The following is a 23196-nucleotide window of genomic DNA, read 5'->3' as shown; positions in this document are numbered from 1 at the left end:
GAGTTTCAGTGTGGTGATACCTGTGTCAATTACACTTTGGTCTGCAATGGGAAACCCGACTGCCAAGATGGAATGGATGAAGGCAACCATTGTGCCGTGCCATGTAAAAAACTGTGTGCTCACATTTGTTACAAGTCTCCTCATGGGCCTGTAAGTGAAGACCAGCATTAGAATGTTGATGATGCTTAGGATGATGCTTAAAAATGGATAACATAAGAACTGAAGAGTTGGCCTTCTCGGGTCCCATCAACTAAAAATGTCATTTGGCGGGCCCCAGGAGAAGAGCCTTCTCTGTGGTGGCCCCGGCCCTCTGGAACCAGCTCCCCCCTGAGATTAGAACTGCCCCCACCCTCCTTGTCTTTCACAAGTTACTTAAGACTCACCTATATCGCCAGGCATGGGGGAACTAAGACATCTCCCCCAGACTTATTATATTTCATGTTTGATGTGTATGTGCTGTATGGTTTTTAATTGTTGAGGTTTATATATATTTTATTATTAGATTTGTTCCATTATTATACTGTTTTTATTACTGTTGTGAGCCGCCCCAAGTCTTCGGAGAGGGGCGGCATACAAATCTAATAAATTGAATTGAATTGAATTGTAGAAGGAAAAAAATGGGTTAAGGAGATTTGCTTCCTCCTAGGCCAGTGATGGCGAACCTTTTTTTCCTCGGGTGCCAAAAAAGTGTGGGCGTGCACTATTGTGCATGCATGAGTGCCCACCACCATAATTCAATGCCTGTGGAGGGCAAAAACAGCTTCCCCTGTTCCCCGGAGGCCCTCTGGAGGCCAGAAATAGCCCATTTCCCAACTTCTGGTGGGCCCAGTAGGCTCATGTTTTGCCCTCCCCAGGCTCCAAAGGTTTCTCTGGAGCCAGAGGAAGGTAAAAACGCCCTCCTCCATTCTCCCTGGAAGCTCTCTAGAAGCCAAAAACGCCCTCCGAGAGCCTCTGGGTGAGCCAAAAATCAGCTGGCCAGCACACACATGTACTTTGGAGCTGAGCTAGGGCAACGGCTCATGTGCCAGCAGATATGGCTCCGCGTGCTACCTGTCAAAGGTTCACCATCACTGTCCTAAGCTTTATGCTAAAATTCTTTCAAAATAGGAAAAATAGATAGCCATTCTCGAATAATAATACAATATGGACTTGTTGCTACTATTATAGCAAAAGGATAGTGATTGTAACCATGAAAAAATGGGAAATGTCGTATAAAATGCACTGGCATATAAGACACAGCTTAAGTTTTGAGAGAGGAAAATAGGGGGGGGGGGAACCCACCTACCAGGTATTCATCTGGCTAGCATCCTTAGTCTGGTCAGCCTCAACTCATTATTTTATCCCCTGGTTAGGGCTGAAAAAAATAATCTTCGGAGGGAGTAGCAATGAAAACAAACCTACAAAAACCTAGGGCTGGAATAAAAACTTGTTTGGAGAGAGTAGGAATGAAAAAAATCCTGCAAGCCAAGAAGATTGTTAGTAACTCATTAGGGGTGGGGGGGGGGAGCTTCAAAAAAGCTACATTTGGAGTATAAAATGCACCCAAATTTTCAGCCTCTTTTAGGCGGGGAAAGGGTACGCCTTATACTCTGAAAAATACAGTATTTGGGGAGAGGGTTATGACAGTATTAAAATGCAGAAGTTGTTCAACGAGGAGCTCCGGGAGTTGAAACGCCAGAAGAGACGTCTAGAGAAGCGATGGAGGAAGAGTAAGTCCGAATCCGACCGAACACTTGTAAGAGCTTTTATTAAGACTTACAAAGTGGCGCTCAAGGCGGCAAGATGCGCGTACCATGCCGCCTTGATTGCATCAGCGGAATCCCGCCCGGCTGCCCTGTTTAGGGTGACCCGCTCCCTTCTAAACCAGGGGGGAGTTGGGGAACCCTTGCAGGGCAGTGCTGAGGAATTTAACTCACTTTTCGCTGATAAAGTCGCTCGGATCCGAGCGGAACTCGACTCCAATTGCATAGCAGTATCGGCTGACAATGAGTCAGTCAAGGTGACTGGGGCTAAACGTCTTTGTCCATCTGTCTGGGAGGAGTTTGACTTGGTGACACCTGATGAAGTGGACAAGGCCATTGGAGCTGTGAGTTCTGCCACCTGCTTACTGGATCCGTGTCCCTCTTGGTTGGTTTCGGCTGGTCGAGAGGTGACACGGAGCTGGGTCCAGGAGATTGTCACCGCCTCCTTGGGGAGGGGGTCCTTCCCGGCTCCTTATAAGGAGGCACTTGTGCGCCCCCTCCTCAAGAAGCCTTCCCTGGACCCAGCCGTGCTTAATAACTACCGTCCAGTCTCCAACCTTCCCTTTATGGGGAAGGTTGTTGAGAAGGTGGTGGCGCTCCAACTCCAGCGGTCCTTGGAAGAAGCCGATTATCTAGGGCCTCAACAGTCGGGTTTCAGGCCCGGTTACAGCACGGAAACTGCTTTGGTCGCGTTGATGGATGATCTCTGGCGGGCCCGGGACAGGGGCTTGTCCTCTGTCCTGGTGCTTCTTGACCTCTCAGCGGCTTTCGATACCATCGACCATGGTATCCTTCTGCGCCGACTGGAGGGGTTGGGAGTGGGAAGCACTGTCCTTCAGTGGTTCTCCTCCTACCTCTCCGGTCGGTCGCAGTCGGTGTTAGTGGGGGGTCAGAGGTCGACCTCAGGTTTCTCCCTTGTGGGGTACCTCAGGGGTCAGTCCTCTCCCCCCTGCTATTTAATATCTACATGAAACCGCTGAGTGAGATCATCCAAGGGCATGGGGTGAGGTATCATCAATATGCGGATGATACCCAGTTGTACATCTCCACCCCATGTCCAGTCAGCGAAGCAGTGGAAGTGATGTGCCAGTGCCTGGGGGCTGTTGGGGACTGGATGGGTGTCAACAAACTCAAACTCAATCCAGACAAGACGGAGTGGCTGTGGGTGTTGCCTCCCAAGGACAATTCCATCTGTCCGTCCATTACCCTGGGGGGGGAACTACTGACCCCCTCAGAGAGGGTGCGCAACTTGGCCGTCCTCCTCGACCCACAGCTGACATTGGAACATCATCTTTCGGCTGTGGCGAGGAGGGCGTTTGCCCAGGTTCGCCTGGTGCACCAGTTGCGGCCCTATTTGGACAGGGAGTCATTGCTCACAGTCACTCATGCCCTTATCACCTCGAGGTTCGATTACTGCAATGCTCTCTACATGGGGCTACCTCTGAAAAGTGTTCGGAAACTTCAGATCGTGCAGAAAGCAGCCGCGAGAGCCATCGTGGGGCTTCCCAGATTCGCCCACGTTTCTACAACACTCCGTGGCCTGCATTGGCTGCCGATCAGTTTCCGGTCACAATTCAAAGTGTTGGTCATGACCTTTAAAGCCCTACATGGCATTGGACCAGAATACCTCCGGAACCGCCTACTACCGCACGAATCCCAGCGGCCGATAAGGTCCCACAGAGTTGGCCTTCTCCGGGTCCCGTCGACTAAACAATGTCGTCTGGTGGGCCCCAGGGGAAGAGCCTTCTCTGTGGCGGCCCCGGCCCTCTGGAATAAACTCCCCCCGGAGATTAGAACTGCTCCCACCCTCCTTGTCTTCCGTAAACTACTTAAGACCCATCTATACCGCCAGGCATGGGGGAATTGAGACACCTTTCCCCCAGGCTTATTATAATTTATGTTTGGTATGTATGTGCTGTTTGGTTTTTTAAATTGATAGGGTTTTTAGTTTTTTTCTTAATATTAGATTTGTGCCTGTACAATATTGTTTTATCGCTTGTTGTGAGCCGCCCCGAGTCTTCGGAGAGGGGCGGCATACAAATCTAATAAATTATTATTATTATTATTATTATTATTATTATTATTATTATTATTATTATTATTATTATTATTATTATTGAAGTCCCAGATGGTTTTACATTCTGTTTTTTGTCACTGTTGTTAGCCGCCCCAAGTCCATGGAGAGGGGCGGCATACAAATCCAATAAATAAATAAAATAAAATAAATAAAAATGTGAGGCAGTAGGAAAAGAGACCAGAAAAGCTTCAGGAGTTAAATTATCTTGTTGATGACCTAATCATAATTTGACTAGAACGTGCTGATAGATAATCCTGGTGAGATGATTACTATTAAATCATAAAAACTCATCAAGCAATGCAAGCAGATTGAAAGTGTAATCTAACAGCAGCAGGGGTGGGATCTGGATCCTTTTGCTGCCAATTCGCTCAGGGTTGTACCGTACGCGTGCGCCCTCAGCAATTTAAAAAAATAGCTACTGCGCATGTGCAGAAACAAAATCCAAGACGGCGGCGCCCAAGGAGACACCAACAGAACTTCTTCTGTGATATCATCACTAAGTTAAAGAACCAATTAGAACCGGTAGGAACCCACCTCTGAACAGCAGCGGTATCCAACCCTGGCAACTTTAAAACCTGTAGACTTCAACTCCCAGAATTCCACCAACAAATAGCTCTTGAAGTTGCCAAGGTTGGACAACCCCTTCCTTAGAGCAAGAGAATAAGACTAAATGCATGTGTTTTAAAAGAAAACCGGAAACCATCTCTTTATATCTTTGTTTTTTTCCCTTTCCTTTCATTTCTGTTATCACTTTCCCCTTTTCTTTTTCTTTAAATGTGAATTGTTTTACTTTGTAAAAAAAAATTCTTTAGTGAAACATAATTTGGGGGGGGGGAACCCCAATGCCTTCAAATGTATTACTTAAGCGCATACATGTACTTGCAAATTAAATCTCAATTTGTATTTGGACTCTGTGTTTCCAGAGAATCAACCCTGGAGGGCAGAGTAAGGAGAAGGAGAAATAGTGAAACTTTACATAGGTAATAACGCCTGTTTTCTAATTTTCAGCAATGTGCTTGCAATGAGGGGTTCATCCTAACAAGTGATGGGCGCTCTTGCAAAGACATCAATGAGTGCAAAGAGTTGGCAGTTGCTAAATGTAGCCAGACCTGTGTCAATACAGAAGGCGGTTACTCCTGCACATGCCACCCTGGATATCAACTGGAGCCCGATAACCACACATGTAAAGTAATAGGTAGGTTTCCTCCTGTCCACTGATTGGCTTTCCATTGATTCTCTTTAGGATTCAAAGTTAGGGTTTAATGCGTAAATTTTTTTGTGAAGTCAAATATGTAACATAGAAAACTTTGCCTTCTGGGTAAGAAGCCTTGAAATAAGTCCCTCTGGCTTCACCCTATTAAGCTGGAGGGGATGTATTGAGAGATATGAAAGCTGTTACATGGATAAATGTAGATGCTGTCAAAGTCCCTGATGAAGACAATGTCTTCAAAGGGGCTAAGAGCAACTCAGCCGTGTGGGATCACTCACAAACGCGAATCCTAGAAAGAAGACTTGGACACATTCTCTCTCTGGGTGAAGTGACACAGTATAGAGTTGTGTATTCCTTTTTATTTGGGAGCATAAGGAAATGGGGATAATTACATGTACATGTCAAGTGATACACAAACATCCAATAACATGACTTCAAACATGACATATTTTTGAGTTCTTCCTTTCCCCCAGATATCATTTCCTAGAAACACTTCCTCAGAGCAAATGTTTCTCACACCTAATTTCTCTGAAGCCTTCAGCCTTATCACAATCAATCTTCTTAATCACCCTCTCGTCCTGTGTTTGCTTCAGGCAATGTAAATCTCCCCCTTTGATCATATAAAGTCCTGTCTGGAGTGATGTAAACTTGTTTATCAGTGAGATGTTTATTGAGCCCTTTTGTTTCCCTGTTGTAATTCACCAGTGATACAGACTAAGCAGTTAGTGCCGTCCTATCCTGGCTTATAATAGAATCAGGGTAGCAGAGCATTTTTATGCTAGAGGTCCAGATATATATAATTATGATATAATCCTATTCTAACATTTTTATGCTATACTGCAACAGATAAAGAGACCCAAGCACCATGCAATGGAGTGACTTCCTGTTTCTTACCCCAGTTCCTACCCATCTAGCAGTTTGAGAGCATGCCAGTGCAAATAGATAAATAGGTACCACTTTGGTGGAAAGGTAACAAGCATTCTGTGCACCACAGCCTATAGTCCAGTGATGGCGAACTTTTTTTTCCTTAGGTGAGAAAAGAGAGCATGCACGCACACTATCGTGCATGCATGAGTGCCCACATCTATAATTCAATGCCTGTGGAGGGCAAAAACTGCTTCCCCTGCTCCCCAGAGGCCCTCTGGAGGCCAGAAATAGCCCATTTCCCAACTTCTGGTGGGCCCAGTAGGCTCATGTTTTGCCCTCCACAGGCTCCAAAGGCTTCCCTGGAGCCAGGGGAGCATAAAAATGCCCTCTCCCATCTGCCTGGAGGCTCTCTGGAAGCCAAAAATGCCCTTCCAGAGCCTCCGTGCAAGCCAAAACTCAGCTGGCTGGCACGCACATGCACGTTGGAGCTGAGCTAAGGCAATGGCTTGCATGCCAACAGATATGCTCCACCTGTTACCTGTGGCACCCGTTCCATAGGTTTACCATCACTACTATAGTCATTCTGGCAATGTGACCATGGAAATGTCTTCAGACAACACTGACTCCCTTGGGTAAGAAATGGAGATGAGCACCACCCCCTAGAGTCTTAACACAACTTGAAAGGGGGAACCTTTAGCTTTAACTTTAGGGGGGCAAAGACTCCTAACCTCCTAGATCAGTGTTTCCCAAACAGTTCCTTTTCTTTGGGAAGATACCAAATTCAGTCAGGTCTAAAGAATATCTTATTTATATTGTTACAATGAATCCACCCCCCCCCCCCCAAGTTTCATTGTATTGTTTCCCTTGTTCATTTGTGTTCATTTGGGTACTTGGATTTTTAAGGGAGTGTATACATTAGGATTACACAAAAGAGTGGTGTGATGGCAAAAGGGTTAAGAAACCCTGCTCTCTATGGTGAGCTCATCCAACTAAAGGCTGCCTTTCCTGCTAAGATTGCAGATACTATGGTAGTTCAGGGGGAAAAATCTTACAAGAGTTAAAACAATACATTCATAATGAAATATACATACTTTGAGTAATACTTTGAGTTGTTTAGTGTTTTGATTCTGCAATGGTCCAATTTGAATTTCACACATTAACATATGTGCAAAACATTTTGAATTTGAAATGTTCAAAAAACAGGCATTGATTCTAAGGTAAGAACAAAAATTTCATACTGTTGCCTGGGAAAATATAGAAATTTGGATCATGTCACCATTTTTAATCCTAGGCCCACAAATGATCTAATTTGCAGGAACATCAGCAAAAAGCAATAATTTTTCTGTAACTCAGATCTCAAAGCAATGGGAATTAGCAGCCATTCTTTAGCCAATATCCTGTTGGTCCTGTAGCAGAGGTCTTGTGGATTTCAACTCCTCGAATTCTCCAGCCAGCATAGAGAATTCTGGGAAATGAAGTCCACAAGTCTTAAAATTGCCAAGTGTGGGAACCCCTGCAATCCTTCTCTGCACCTTTAGCAGTTTAGGGCTGAGTAACAAATAGCATTCAGCATGAAATGACTTGGGTGGTCTTATGGAGAAAACCTGAGAGACACATAATTAAATTTGAATAGTTCCGTAGAGCAAAATAGTATCTAAAACAGAAGACAAGCCTGAATTTAAGAGAGGTTTTCCATAAAATAAAAAGTCGACCAAAAAACCCCAAAAATCATGGGAGTTGCCTAGTTTCCCCATGTTTTTATTTTAGGATTGCCAGCATTTATTCTAGACATCCACCATTTTTCAAGAATGAAGTTGGAGCTCTTCCAGACCATTACTTGGTTAACAGCCTCTGTTCTTATCAGTAAAAAATAAGGCAATCCACGCCATCTGGCAGTGAAATACTGTATTTTGGAGTTTTTCTCAAATGATTTTAGAATCTTTCAGTTTTGTGTATATATTTGTTGTGACTAAATTTGAGTGCAGTGCTAAATAATAGGGGGGGAAGCAAAGTGGAAGAATGAACATTACTCATTAAAAGGTGACTTGTTAAAGTATTTCTCACCTCTTCTCCCTTAATTTAAATAGTTGAGTGATTGCAATTTATATTAAAATTAACTAGTTTTGTCTTTGCCATAGGTTCCGAGCCATTACTGCTAGTTGCAGTTCAGTTTGACTTACTTGTATTTGGAATAAGGACCATGAAAGAGGATGTTGTCATGAGAGTCGATCATGACTTCATTATCTTTTCCATTGACTACGATTTCGTATCCGAGACTGTCTTTGGGATGAATCTCAATGCAGACAGTATTAATTGGATTGATATGCAAACCAAGGAAAAAGGAATTCTAATAAAAGGTGGGTCTTAATATATTTTCAGTTGTTTAGACAGTTTTTAATAAGTTAGTGGCTTAGGACAAAACTAATCGTAACTTTGGCAAGTCAAATAAACTATTGGTAGAACTCCTATTTGACTGTTGAAGCTGACTCACACTCTCACATGCTTAGAGAGCTTCACAGGTTCACCCGAGACAAGGTGAAAGTCAAATCCACTTACACTTAAAAAGAAAAAAAGATAAGGAAAAATTGAGTGCTCATATTTCTAAACTGATAATTTTAACAAAAGAACTTTAAGAAACAGAAATACCAGGTGGATTCACACACCTAATCCTGCCTGCAAGTTTTAGATGACAGACTGAAGGAAAGATTTCATCAAGTTCCTCCAGGAAGAAAACATACAAGTTGACAAAGTCCCATATGACAGATGATGTTATCCTACTAAAGTCCCTCATGAATGGCATAGGAATGATATGTGTCACTTGGGACAATTGCTCAGAAAGCCAACAATCCCTTGCTGATGATGGCTGAAATCTGCAGCTTATTTATTTATTTTTAACCTGGTGCACTTATGTACGCCACTTACTGACCTCTTAGGAATCTGGAGAGGTCAATCGTGGATAATCTAAGGGAGAAATGTTGGGGGTTAGGGGTTGACACTACTGAGTCAAGTAATGGGTTTGAGCTTCTATGAGCTTCTAGTCTATAAATGTAAAGATTCTTCCAGTGTACAATAAGAGAGAGACAGTAACAGCAGAACTGACCCCTAAAAAAGCATCCTTTTGTGAGTATTGGTCAACTATGAGTATTTTTGAGGATTGTCTAGGAAGATGGATTTCAAGCACAATTAACAGTGAACCATTTACCTGGAGCGGAGTCGTAACTGTTCAGCCTTAAACCAGAGATACTCTGCACAAAACCCTCTGAACAGGATGTCTTTTCTCTTATATGGCTATTTAAAAAACAATTTGTAATAAAGTTTTGCTTTGTAATTACTGACTTCATAGGAGATGTTGGCTGATATTTCCCATTCAAATGTTTGCAAATCTTAACAATAGATAGATAACAGGCTGATAGATAAAAGCAAAAAAAAAAAATTACATTTGCTTATTTTGAAAGTTGGAATACAACACAATAATTTTTTTTATATATATATATATATTTTTGGCATTGAGATCCTAGCTTTAGTGATAGGCTGTAAACTTGCATATGTTCATTTCTGTCATTTCAAACATTGGATTGCAGGCATCAAATCTGACAGTATAGCAGTGGACTGGTTAGGAAGGAATCTTTACTGGACTGACGGTATCTCCGGACAGATCTTGGCTACATGGTTGAATACCACTTGGAAGGGAAATCCTGTCTATACAGTGGTTCTTGAGGATCTGGAGCAACCACGGTCATTAGTTCTCCACCCACTGGATAGGTAAGCCTTTTCTATTTTGCTTGGGCTTGTTGGAATGGTTCAAAAGAATTAGAAATAGATCTCAGAAACAAGATGGATAGATGAGTCCATCCACAATTATCTACTATTATTAAGTCGCTAATGTTGTCTTTTTAGAGAAGATATTTCAGTGGGGGGTGACTTGAAAACACTGTCTGAGATCATGTTGAAGTATGGTCAGGTCTGTCCACTTACGGTATACAATTGAATCGTAATTTATTTATTATTTATTAAATTTATATGCTGCCCATCTCACTTTACAAAGTGATCCTGGGCAATTAACAATGAAAGTGATAAATATTCAAATATTAACCACAGTAGATACACAATTTTAAAAACCAAAGGCAAGATTGTTCACAGCTTTTGATATTCTGATCATCAAATTTATTCGGCCTGCTGTGTAACAGTTGTTTATTTATTTATTTGTTTTGTCCAGTACACAATAACACACAATGAGGGTTAGAGAGGTTATAATCAGGTAGAATGTATTAAAGGGGGAATAGAGGAGAAAATAAAGGAGTGAAATATAACTATGAGAGAATAGCAGGAAAAGATATAGGTATAGAAGAGAAGATATAGGAGACGCAGGAGAGACAATAGGACAAGGGACGGTAGGCACTCTGATGAACTTATGTACGCCCCTTACTGACCTCTTAGGAACTTGGTGAGGTTAGGCCGTGCCCCATAAAAGCACTGGATGAACATATGCTGGCAGTTCATTTAAGCAGCCTGGAGGAAGACACCCCGGACAGCTTGGAGCGCCTCCTCCAGGAATTAGAGGTATGTATTCTACCCTCTTCAGGGATCAATGCCTTGCCTTGCGAAGCTCAATGAAGCAATGAGCTATGCTGTGCAGGGCCACCCAATCAGACAGGTCCTAGTGGGGGATGCTGGCACAATGTGGTCTACTGGAGAAGGAAATGGCAGCCTTCTCCAGTATCCTTAATAAGAAAACCCCAAGAAAAGCATCAAAACAATGCCAGAAGACGAGCCCCTCAGATAGGAAGGAGTCCAATATGCTATGTGGGAAGAGCAGAGGGCAAGTACAGAAAGAGCAAACTGGTACTAATAACAGCCTTTCCTTCCTTCCCCAGGAGCTGCAACAGAAGGAGGAAGAATCATCTCCAGGCACCTCCAGAGGTGAGTTGATAGGTGGCTGTGAAAAGCCTGCAGGGAATGTGGAACTCCAGGAGACTGCGCTACGTAGGGATGGGCAGGACCCAGAATGGGTGGAAACGCTATTCCGGCAGCAGCAATGGAGCGCGTAGTCTCGCTCCATTGCCGCCGGTCTTGCACGCCCCCCCACTTGGAAAAAAATAAAGTATAATCCCCAAAAGGGATAAATCTGAAAGAGGTTCATAAGAATACAAACATTTAATTCTTTGTGTTTTAACTCTGTAGTAGGAGGAAAAATAAAAAAGCAAGACCTCACAGATTTTGCTTAAAACAGAGTTAGAAGGAACCTTGAAGGTCATCTAGTCCAACCGCCTGCTCAAGCAGGAGACACTACACCATTTCTGACAAGTTTGTGTGTGTCTATGTGATCGGTGGTTTTTGAGGTAATGGCTTTTTGCAGCAATCACCTTTTATGTGACTCCATTGCTGCTTTCATATGTTCATCTGTGTATGATTTTGTGAGCTGTTGGTGGGTTTTTCTTCTAAATTCTAAGATGAAGAACTATACCTTTCCTGGTTGTTGCACTTTCTTCCTGAAAACACAGCACCGCCAGCACCATCTGCAGTACCATCAACATGAGCCGTACCAGCATCGCCATCGACATGAGCAGTACCAGAATTTCCCACATGCTGGAGTTTAAAGCAATATAAATGCTTCCGGGAAACGTATGATGGGCTGGAAATAAAAGACAAAAAACTAGGTTGCTTTTACTGTGAAAAATACAAATTCACATAGGAGAAGAGTGTTCATGTTTCACAAGAATGGAGATATTTTAGGATTATGGTAGCAGGGATAAATAAAGAGGCGCAGCCAACAGCTCTTAGGAAAAAATGTGGGACCGTTTAAAATCACAAGCAAATGTCATGTGCAGAGAGTTCATTAAACAATGGGAGCAGGGTGCTATTCAGAGAGCAATGAGGAAGGCAAAAGGAAAACATGAACCTGCTACCAAAGCAATATTTTTTTACTGTTTATGAGTAGACCATTTTCTGTTATTGAAGCGCAAGTCAATTTGATAACTACAATTGGAGTAGATATGGGAATAGGAGATCTGCAGCGAGAATAGTGGATTTTACTGCAAGAGACATTATAACTACCATTTTTTTAAAAAATTATTGCAAAAAACCTGAAACTGTGGTTAATAATTGATGGACCTCAACATTATCAATGAGAGCAGTCTTGATAGTTTTTGTCAAAGTTGAGGATCCAGAATGCCCAGCAAACATTTTCGTTGAGCTAGTGGAATTGGACAAACAAGATGCAGAGGCCATGTATTCTTCAGTGACGGGAAGCTTACATAAAGTTGGGTTTACCATGGAATATCTGCGAAAACATTTAATAGCATTCTGCTCCGATGGTACCAGCGTTATGCTAGGGAGAAAATCTGGAGTCAGCAGCAGGATGGCTAAAGTGTTCCCAAACATTATAAGCCGGCACTCTTTGAACCATTGCCTTCAACTTGTGCTGGATGATCCCATAAAGGAAATTAAACAACTGAATCTTTTCAAACTCTTCCTTGACAAGATATGCACCATTTTCATACATCCTACAAGAGCCAGGAGGAACTTTTCAAAATCTCTGAAGAACTGATCATTCAAATAGTGAAGATTGGCAGAGTTTTGGGACCAAGATGAGCTGCCAACCTGCCTTCCATTGAGGACCTGTGTACTGCACGAGTCAAAAAGAGAGCTGTGAAAATAGTTACTTGCCCCCGCATCCTGGACATAAACTATTTCAATTCCTAACATCAAAACGTCGCTATAGAGCACTGCACACCAAGACAACTAGACACAATAACAGTTTTTTCCCGAACGCCATCACTCTGCTAAACAAATAATTCCCTCAACACTGTCAAACTATTAAGTCTGCACTACTATTACTACTAGTTTTTTCTCATCATTCCTATCACCCGTTTCCTCCCATTTATATATATTCCTGATGAAAACAAAAAGAGCAAGATAAAGTTATGATTTACTAAATGAGCTGAATGTCGAAAAAAGTCAAACTGTTTTTTTTAATATAAAAACTGTAACTGAATCTAAAGAAAATTTACATAGTTTCGGAAGAATATATATACTGATCCTGCACATGCCTTTATTTTAATATATGGGGTTTTTTTGTTTTGTTTTGTTTTTTGTTTTGTTTTTTATTTTTCTTATTGGATGTATTGTTTTAATATGTATCTTTGGATGTATTGTTTTTTCTTTTTCTCTTTCCTTTTCATGTATTCTATGTACCTTGTATTATATCTGTAAATAAATCTTTATTAAAAAAATATATTATAAAAAAAAGAAAAGAAATTGAATCTTGGAAGAAATCAAGACAGAATAAAGATTTTTGTGTTTGTTTACACATCAGGTGATTCAATTTTGGAATTCCCTGCCATGAGATGTGGTGATGGCTTCCCGCTTGGCTGAATTCGTAAAAGCGTTGGTGCAATTCATGGAAGTCAGGAGATGAATGGCTGATAGTCTTCAGGGCAGCATGACTGCCTCTGTGGCCCCTCTGCTGGCAGGCTAATGGAGAGTTAGCTGCTCTGAGGACAGATTGCTGTAATACACAAACCGATCAAACAGAGCAGTGCTCATTTTGTTTTCTATTGAATGGGGCTAATAGTAATAATCCGTAGAAAAGCATTAAAAAAACTTATTTATTTATATAGTGTTCTGTCTGGGTCACTCCGGAAGCCAAGACCAACCCAAAAAGAGAAGCCAGACACACCGGTAAAGGGTAAAGGCAGTTTATAAAATTCAAGAAAAACACAGGTAACAGAAAAGGTCCTTACAAACAGGAAAACGCTGTATCTTCAAATATATCCACGAAGGCAAACGTCCATGCAGCAATACAGGATTCTTGCTGCCAAGACGAGGCTGTAGATAGCAGACCTACCCCTCCCACGGGTCTTCCAAACTGCTGGGCCACAAGCCAGGAACAGAGACGTCGAGAACAAAGCAGGTCACCGTAACTCCAACTGATAACACTCCACATAGCTTTAAGGGCTTGCCTGCCTTTGAAACCTTGCTAAGGAGGACCACACCCAAGCCCAGCTGTTCCTAATTCAGTGCTGATAATACTTCTTTAATTGCTCCTTTCTTTGATCTGAACGTCTCTGTCGCATGTCAATGACGGCTTGTGCTTCATCACCTAATGACTCCAAGCTACTGCCTGGGGAGCCCCCCCCCCCCGGGGCTCTCATGCTGTTCTCCTTCGTCCCATTCCTGACTTTCCTCTCCCCCATCCAACTGCTCAGCCCCCTCCTCTTCGCTGTCCTCCTCCTCCAGGCATGGAGCCAGCAGAGACACAGCTGGTCCCTGAGCAGCCTCAGGCTGAACCACAACATATAGTAAATAATTATTTAATATTAATTAATTTATTATTTCTAGATGATTATATATTTTAAAGATATTTCATTAAACAAGAAAGAAAAAGAGATATATCATTGAACAAAAGAAAAGGAGAAGAAATCTAGTATTAGAAAATATATAGTTACTATGATTGGTAATTGTCACAGTTCTTTCACACTTGAATTCATTGATTCCTTCGTAATACAATAAAGTTTTTAATTAGAGATAAGTTGATAGAAGGCAAGATATTCCTCTGGCTGTCTTGAAGTCGTTAACACAGTCACAGAGAGGGTTTGATGTATACAGTGATCTCTCGATTAGCGCGGGGGTTACGTTCCAAGACCTCCCGCGCTAATCGATTTCCGCGTTATAGTGGTGCGGAAGTAAAAAACACCATCTACGCATGCGCGCCATTTTTTTCATGGCCGCACATGCGCAGATGGTGGAGTTTGCGTGTGGGCGGCAGGGAAGACCAAGGGAAGGTTCCTTCAGCCGCCCAACAGCTGATCTGCTCCACAGCGCGGAAGCAGCGAGGAGCCGAAGATGGGGTAAAGGCAAAGGGGAAACCCCATCTTCGGCTCCTCGCTGCTGCCGCGCTGCGGAGCAGATCAGGTGTTGGGCGGCTGAAGGAACCTTCCCTTGGTCTTCCCGCCGCCCAGGCAAAGGGGAAACCCCAAGATCGCTTGCCGCTTGCCGCTTGCCGTATTGCAGCTTGGAGCCTTGCTTCGCCTCCTTCGCTGCAATACGGCAAGCGGAAGCGGCAAGCGATCTTGGGGTTTCCCCTTTGCCTGGGCGGCGCTGGGGCCATGCGGAGCTGCTCATCTAGGGGGGCGTGGACCGGCAAGGTGCCCTCCGCTCTCTCTCTTTCTCTCCCTGTTACCGGTGTGGTATAAGAGAGAGAAAGAGAGAGAAAGGAGGGCGACTTGCCAGTCCACGCCCCCCTGGATGAACAGCCTCGCATGGCCCCAGCGCCGGGCTCCGCTGTTGCCTCCGCCCCCATTCGGCTCTGCAGCTGAGAGGCCTTCCCGGCAGAGCCCTCCCCAACAGCTCCCGCCGCCAGCGCAAAAAAGAAAAGAAAAAAAAATCCCCAAAAGAGGCAGGCACAAAGCGGGGGCACAAGGGGAGCTGCCCGGCAGAGGTTGCTTTTTTTCTTCTCGTGGGCAAGTGGAGGGGGGGAGAGAGAAGGGAGGAAGAGAGTGTGAGAGAGGAAGAAAGAGAGAGAGAAATGATAGAAAAAAGGGGAGAAAAAAAGAGAAATGAGAAAATGATTGAAGCATAGTGACAGGAAAGAAAGAGAAAGAGACAGAGAAGTGACTCTTGGTGATGACGTATGACGTCATCGGGTGGGAAAAACCGTGGTATAGCAAAAAAACCGTGGAGTATTTTTTAATTAATATTTTGTGAAAAACCATGTTGTAGCGTTTCGCACTAATCGAGACCGTGCTAATCGAGGGATCACTGTATATATATGTTTTTTTTATTTTTGAGTCTGTTCCTTTAAACAAGCACAGTTGTCACAGTCAATGATCGATGGATTAATCCGAGATACTTATTGAGTTCTTGCTTCTGATGAAATTAGCTAAGTTCAGAATAGAAACCTAAAGATAAACTTCCACTTGTGTTAGTCTTTTAGAAATCCTCCAGCTCTGAGGAGAAAAAAGAAAAAGAAAAACGGCTGCGAATTCCCCTTAGTCACTTCCTCAGCTTTGTGGTGCACTCAAAAATAAAGGTCCAATAAACGACCCAATAAGCAGGATTATTGGTTGGAATTATTCCCTCTTTTCCTTTACTTGGGGGGATAAACCGAAAATAGTTATATGCCGATAGATCGCTTTTTAAGGTAATATGATATCTTTCAATTGTGAGTGTCTTGCCGCTGAGGGAGGGGGGAGGATGACAGCTCCCACCCTCCTTCTCGCTTCTCGAAGCTTTGGTTTATAAATCCGCCAATCGGTTATAGCCCCCAGACACCCACCCCCAGAATCACGAACAGAAGTAAAGAGAAAAATTAAAATCCTGATGGGTATTTTACACTTCTCCGTTCTGTACTATCGCCTCGCCAGTATAAGATTAGCATTCTGCAGCCGGGAGTACCTCAGGCCGCCATGTTGCTCCTGATTTTAGATGTCCGATCTTCTTTCGGGAAATTCCTGATCCGCCGCTGCCTGAAAAAAACCCTGGCTAACAGGGGTCCCCTCACGTCAGCTACCTCCCCATGTATACTGTGGTCGAAGAAGGATCGATCGAAACACCTCAAAAGTGGAGGAATAACCAGAGCTCTGCTCCTCACCATCCACTCGGCTCCACGGCTTTTTTTAATGGTAATTTCAATTATTATTATTATTATTATTATTATTATTATTATTATTATTATTATTATTTATTAGACTTGTATGCCGCCCCTCTCCGAAGACTCGGGACAGCTCACAGAACACAATACAAAAACAATATGTGTACAAATCTAATAATTAAAAACTATAAGCTAAAACCCCATTACATTAAAAAGCAGTCACGAGACTGGAGACTGCACAGCCAACTTCTCTGGAACGATATAGGGCCATGATGGCGAACCCATGGCACACATGACACAGGTGGCACATGGAGCCATATCAGAGGCACGCAAGACGCTGCCCTGTGTCAGCTCCAGCTGATTTTTGGCCTTGGGAAAGGCTGTTTCATCATCTATATGCTTCAGGAAGCTTCCCTGAACCCTCTGGAGCAATGTTCCCTCTAATGTTTTTTCGGTGTGGGCGGAAAAGTATAGTGTCAGAGCGACAGTCCCTTTGGGACTGAGTGGCATAGAAGTATAAATAAATAAGTAAGTAAGTAAGTAAGTAAGTAAGTAAGTAAGTAAGTAAGTAAGTAAGTAAGTAAATAAATTAAAAAATTCCCTTCTTTTTTTATTAAAAGAAATTAATAATAAAACAAAACCAAAATCTATTACTATTATTACTATCTTCTCTTTTTCCATCCCTGTCTCCTTCCCCCTTGTGTGTGTTTGTGTGAACTCTTGAACCATTTCCAATAACAGGTGAGCTATTGGAAATGGTTCAAGAGTTCACACACACACACATACACAAACGGCTGGGGTTTTTTTTCTCTGTTATTATTTGGGTGCTTTTTACCATATGCTGTAAATCAAGAGTCATTTCTCTCTCTTTCTCTCTCCCCATCTTGCTCTCTCTCTTTTTCTCACTTTCTCTCTCCCTCTCTTTCTATCTCTCTCCCCCTCTTGCTCTCTCTCTCTCTTTCTCGTTTCCTTTCTCTCTTTCTATTTCTTTCTTTCTCCTCTCTCTTTCTTTCTATCTCTCTTGCCTTCTTTCTCTTCTCTCTCTTGCTATCTCTCTCTCCACCCCTTTCACTCTGTCTCTCTTTCTCACTTACTTATTTTCTCTCTCTCTCTCTCTGTCAGCGAGGGGGCTGCGAGAGCGCTTTCCCTGAGCACTTCGGGAACGCCTGCCCTTCCTCTACTGCAGCCCCCTTGCTGAAAGGTCCGGGACGAAAGCGCTTCCAGCGAAGGGGCTGCGAGAGGGCATTCTCGAAGCGCACGGAGAAAGCCCTCTCTCGCAGTCCCCTGGCTGGGAGCGTTTTCATCCCCAGAAGCTGCAGCCACCAAGGAAGAAGTCACGCACCAGGGCAGGAGGCGGCGGCGGAGGAGAGGGGGCCGATCGGGCAGGCGGGGGGCATGGCCGAGAGGCCAGGGGCGCGAGGGGGCTGGAAGCACCGTGGGGAGGCAGGGGCGGCCGCTGCTCCCTTTCCTCCTACTGCCAGCACCTCCCCGCCCCCGCACACCCCCCCCGCGGGCTGGCAGGGGGATGGGGAGCGTGCGCCCGTGGAAAAGGGTGCGCGGGGGGGTATTTTGGGGCATGCGCGTGCACACGCGTGCAACTTACGGGGAACGCTGCTCTGGAGTGCACAAAAGAGCACAACTGCAAGCCATAAGTGTGTTTTCTGAACTTCCAGTTTGCCTATTGTGCTGCTTTTTACACTCCAGGGCTTCAGGAAGCTTCCTTGAAGCGTCTGGAGAGCAAAAAACAGCAGAACAGCAAACCGGAAGTGTGTTTTTTCTGAACTTCTGATTTGGCTGTTTTTTTCATGTCCCAGGCTTCAATGAGGCCTGTGCGCAGGGACGGGAGGATTGTGTGCATGCATGAGGGGTGCGCATGCGTGGGGGAGAGGGATGGGATTGGGAAGATACTCACATGCTAGCACACCCACAAACTCCCTTTTGCCATCATTGGTATCCGATCTGCTTGAATTAGGGGGTTGGAATAGAAGACCTCCAAGGTCTCTTCCCACTCTGTTATAGACTTGCTCACTGGATTCCATGCTGATTTTCCGCACTTGAGGCAGCAGAAATTAAGATGGTCAAAGGTCAGCTTCAAATTGGTGTGTTTGAGATGGGCAGGGGGAGGGAAGAAATAGTAAAATGGTGCCTTGTGGAATTTCCCCCAATCGCCATTCAGACGGAAGGGAGTACAATACAATATCTCCGGGATCGTCTTCTGCCACATGAATCCCAGCAGCCGATAAGGTCCCACAGAGTTGGCCTTCTCCAGGTCCCGTCGACTAAACAATGTCGTCTGACGGCCCCCAGGGAAGAGCCTTCTCTGTGGCAGCCCCTGCCCTCTGGAATCAACTCCCCCCAGAGATCAGAACTGCCTCCATCCTTTTGCCTTTCATAAATTGTTCAAGACTCACCTATATCGCCAGGCATGGGGGAATTGAGACATCTCCCCTGGGCTTATATAGTTTATATATGGTATGCTAGTGTTGTATGATTTTTAAATGACTGGTTTTTAGATACTTTCTTTTAATATTAGATTTGTTACATTATCCAATCAAAGAAGCAGTGGAAGTGATGTGCCGGTACCTGGAGGCTGTTGGGGTCTGGATGGGTGTCAACAGGCTCAAACTCAACCCTGATACAACGGAGTGGCTATGGGTTTTGCCTCCCAAGGACAATCCCACCTGTCCGTCCATACCCTGGGGGGGGAAGTATTGACCCCCTCAGAGAGGGTTCACAACTTGGGCGTCCTCCTCGATCCACAGCTAACATTAGAAAACCATCTTTCAGCTGTGGCGAGGGGGGCGTTTGCCCAGGTTCACCTGGTGCACCAGTTGCGGTCCTATTTGGACAGGAAGCCACTGCTCGCAGTCACTCATGCCCTCATCACCTCGAGGTTCGACTACTGCAACGCTCTCTACATGGGGCTACCTTTGAAAAGTGTTCGGAAACTTCAGATCGTGCAGAATGCGGCTGCGAGAGAGAGCTTCATGGCTTCATGAAAGAGACCACAGAGAAAATTAACAAGGCCAGGAAGGCTCTGTATGAAGTCATGGAATATATAGCTAAATACACTTGTCAGCCATGGGTAGAGGGACCCTATTGTCCTGCTGAATATTCAGCAGAGGAATCCATAAAACACAATAACGTATATTAGTTCTTTACTCTTAATAATTTATGAAACAAATAACATATATTAATTCTTGCTATTAATAATATTGAGAACTGGGGTCTTCAGATGCATTCCTTGGACAAGACTTAGGTGGCAGGGCTCTTAGAAAATGAGAGAAATTAGTAAATTGATTGACCTTTTTAAAGCAATTATTAGCCACTTCCATATTATGCATGATTCTTTTAATATTATATAGTTGTAAGTGTACTTTATGTTGACTACTAGCCAAATACTCAACTGTATAACTTAAGAATTTTAATTACTATAGAGATCTAAGGTTTTAATAAGTGAGAGGCAATTGTACATTTGTTTACACAAATAAAATTGCAATTAAACAGCTGTGATGTGGCAATGTGTAAGTGGCTTGAAATAGCGGGTTCTAGTATTTGATCTGGTTCTTGAAGGTTGCAATTTATTATATTCCATTTTAGAGGTTAGATAGGTTGTTTGATTCATTCTTGCATGCAATTTCAAAAGAAGTCTCTCAAAAGGATCAGTTTCTCTGCACCTATGCAGCTCTATCAAAAACCTAACTGCCCAAAAATAGTTTAATTCATTTTTATAAAGGTTCACTGATGTTAGACTTGCCTCCTGGTGCGCCCAATCTCAGAATTATTAGACATAGCTTATTAAACATACTAATAGAAATAAAAGTTCAGAAAGGACCAAACAGAAGGAGAGAAGAATTGGGTTCTTGCTCAAGTCTCTCATCAAAATAGTGCAGTGATGGAGGTTTTTGTGAAAGAGGTAGGTGAGGAGGATTGAGAGGGGGTTTTCAGGGACAAGGAGGAAATGAATGGCTAAAGAGGTCAGAAAGAACAATTAACAGAAAATCAAAGGGTGGAACTACAACAGAATCAATGTGGCTGCTGCATTGAGGAGAGATATGCTTAGTAAATTACAGATAACCATTAGGTTTTAACTTTAGGTGTCTTCAAGAGACAGTGCGTATCAAGCTGGAAAGATTAATGGAGCTGATGTCATCATGTTTGTATGGTATAAAAATGAATTCTGGAAACTGATGGATCTCTTGGTAACAATGAATGCAATCCAGAACCCAATTTCCATTAAAAGCTAAGAGCTGCTGTGAGCCACTCTGATCATTGCATGATGCATTTTCTATCTGCTTACAAAGATTTAAAGCCACAAAAACAACAATTAAATCAGTAAAGACTTGGATTGAAGAGGCAAAGTTAAAGCTACAGGCTTGCTTTGACTGCACAGACTAGAATATTTTTCACCTTCCCAGAAGAGCCGGGTAGCTGTCGGACGGTCAAGAGGTGCAAACGGAGGTGGGAAATCCCAATAGGGGATTCCAGGGGCGGAGCTTTGACGTCACAGAGACGTCCTTCCTGGTCGGCCGAAACTGGGACTCCAGCAAGGATGTCTCCGTGACGTCAAACCTCCACCCCTGGAATCCCCTATTGGGATTCCCCACCTCCGTTTGCACCTCCTGACTGGCCAACAGCTCCACGGCTCTTCTGGGAAGGTGACAGCTGGCCGGTGACACTTCTTGGCATTCTCCTGAACCTGAACCCGAACTTTTGCCGAACTTCTGGGTTTGGCATTCGGGAGAATGGCGAGAAGCGCCCCTGCTGTTTCGGAAGGTGACAGCCGGGCGGTGGCGTTTCTCGGCATGCTCCTGAACCCAAACTTTTGCCGAACCTTCAGAAAAGTTCGTGTTTGGGTTTGGCATACTGAATTTCGCAAACTTTTGTACAAACCCGAACTTTGCGAGTTCGGTTCGCCCAACACTAATTATGGCCATTAACTCACAGAGCTTGTTGCTCAAGCTTCGAGCATTCGTGCACATTACCCTAAGAACATTATTATCATTATTAGTTTTCCCCTTATCATCAACAACTACATCTATTTTATTTACAGCTCTCTTTTTATAAACTTCAAGCAACTGATTTATCATCATTGATCCGGGACAGAAATCATCCACGTCAGTTACATCTCTGTCCCCTTTACCTAGTTTAAATGCCTGTCCAAAAAAGTTCTGAACTCCTCACTGAGCACCTGGGTCCCTCTGTATGAACCTAGAACTTTCAATTAGTAAGAATAAGATGGAGCAGCCAAATCTATGTTAAACCCCTAATGAAATGTATGGTCTTTTAAGCCATCAAATTTTCACAGAAACTGGTTTTGAAAACATTTTGACTACTAAGCCCATATAATATGAAAAATCAAAAATAAGGTAAGAAAGCCCATAACTTTGTATTGAGAATCTAGATTTGCATGTCCAGCTAGTCTAACTCTAATCTAGAATCGTGTGATGCTACAGGTGAAACTTAAAAAATTAGCATGTCCATGTATATGCCATGTATATGATATAGACCAGTCTAAATAAATAAATAAATAAATGTATATGACACAGAGCAGGCTAAATAAATAACATTTGCTCCCAAATAGAAATATCCGGTGTAACCATTTCTTCCTGTTGCCTTGCCTTGTTTTGCCTTGGTATTTTATCGCCAACTGGGTTTCTCCCACTTCGGACTAGTTCACAAGAACCGGTAGCCACTCGCTGGTGCCGTTACAATAATGTCACAAAACCGGATTTGTCAGTGCTGGTCCGTGGGCTATAAAGATGGTTCTCGACTTATGACCAGGATTGATCCCAGCTGTTAAGTGAGACATTTGTTAAGTGAGTTTTGACCCATTTTACTACCTTTTTTTGGCCATTGTTGTTAACTGTATGTGATAAGTTATTAACATGGTCATTAAATGAATTTGGCTTCAGCATTGATTTTGCTTTTCAAACTGTTGCAGTAGATGATCAGATTTATTTATTTATTTATTTGGATTTGTATGCCGCCCCTCTCCGAGGAATCGGGGCAGCTCACAGCATTTACAAAAACCAGAACAATCATATAAATCCAATTAATACTACATTAAAAACAACCATTAAATTCTATTAAAAGAAAGTAAAACCAATTATTCAACACTCATACTTGAAACATTCATTGATCAGGGGGAAGATCTAAAAGTCCCAAGCCTGGTGGCAAAGATGAGTTTTTAAGCTCTTTTGGAAGGCAAGGAGGGTGGAGGGAGTGCGAATCTCTGTGGGGAGCTGATTCCAGAGGATCGGGGCTCCCACAGAGAAGACTCTTCCCCTAGGTCCCACCAGCCGACATGGTTTGGTTAACGGGATCCTAAGGAGGCCAACTCTGTGGGACCTCACCGGTCGCTGGGATTCGTGCGGCAGAAGGCGGTCTCGGAGATAATCTGGTCCTATGCCATGAAGGGCTTTATATGAACTTGGGAGACAGCAGTGGTCATAAGTATGAACCAATTGCCAAACATCTCAATTTGATTACATGATCAAGGGATTGATACAAAGGACATAAGTTTGAAAAGTGGTCATAAGTTCCTATTTTCAGTGCCATTGTAACTTTCAACTGTCACTAAATGAACTCTAAATGAAGCCTAATGACTACTTGTCCTATGTCTACCTAATCCTGTTTCCAATATTTTGAATTCTCCCATTACAGGAAGAAAAAAAACTATAGCGATATGATACAATGGATATTTTAG

General features: G+C 43.4%; 1 protein-coding gene and 1 long non-coding RNA gene across 2 annotated transcripts in view; both read left to right on the top strand.

Moving 5' to 3' along the window:
• Window positions 1–23196, top strand: part of LOC139158853 (perilipin-3-like) — a gene marked incomplete at its 5' end in the record, with an annotated part of 144088 nt that overhangs the window by 79740 nt on the left and 41152 nt on the right. The gene's annotated exons all lie outside the window — the stretch shown is intronic.
• LOC139158850 (uncharacterized) lies at window positions 4834–9652 on the top strand. Its single transcript, XR_011557748.1, has 3 exons — window positions 4834–5014; window positions 8035–8253; window positions 9478–9652. It is a non-coding gene; the product is annotated as an uncharacterized lncRNA (long non-coding RNA).

The sequence above is a fragment of the Erythrolamprus reginae genome, chromosome 2 (genome assembly GCF_031021105.1).
Source record: "Erythrolamprus reginae isolate rEryReg1 chromosome 2, rEryReg1.hap1, whole genome shotgun sequence".
Lineage (NCBI taxonomy): Eukaryota > Metazoa > Chordata > Lepidosauria > Squamata > Dipsadidae > Erythrolamprus > Erythrolamprus reginae.
This window is presented reverse-complemented; position numbering and strand designations above follow the sequence as displayed.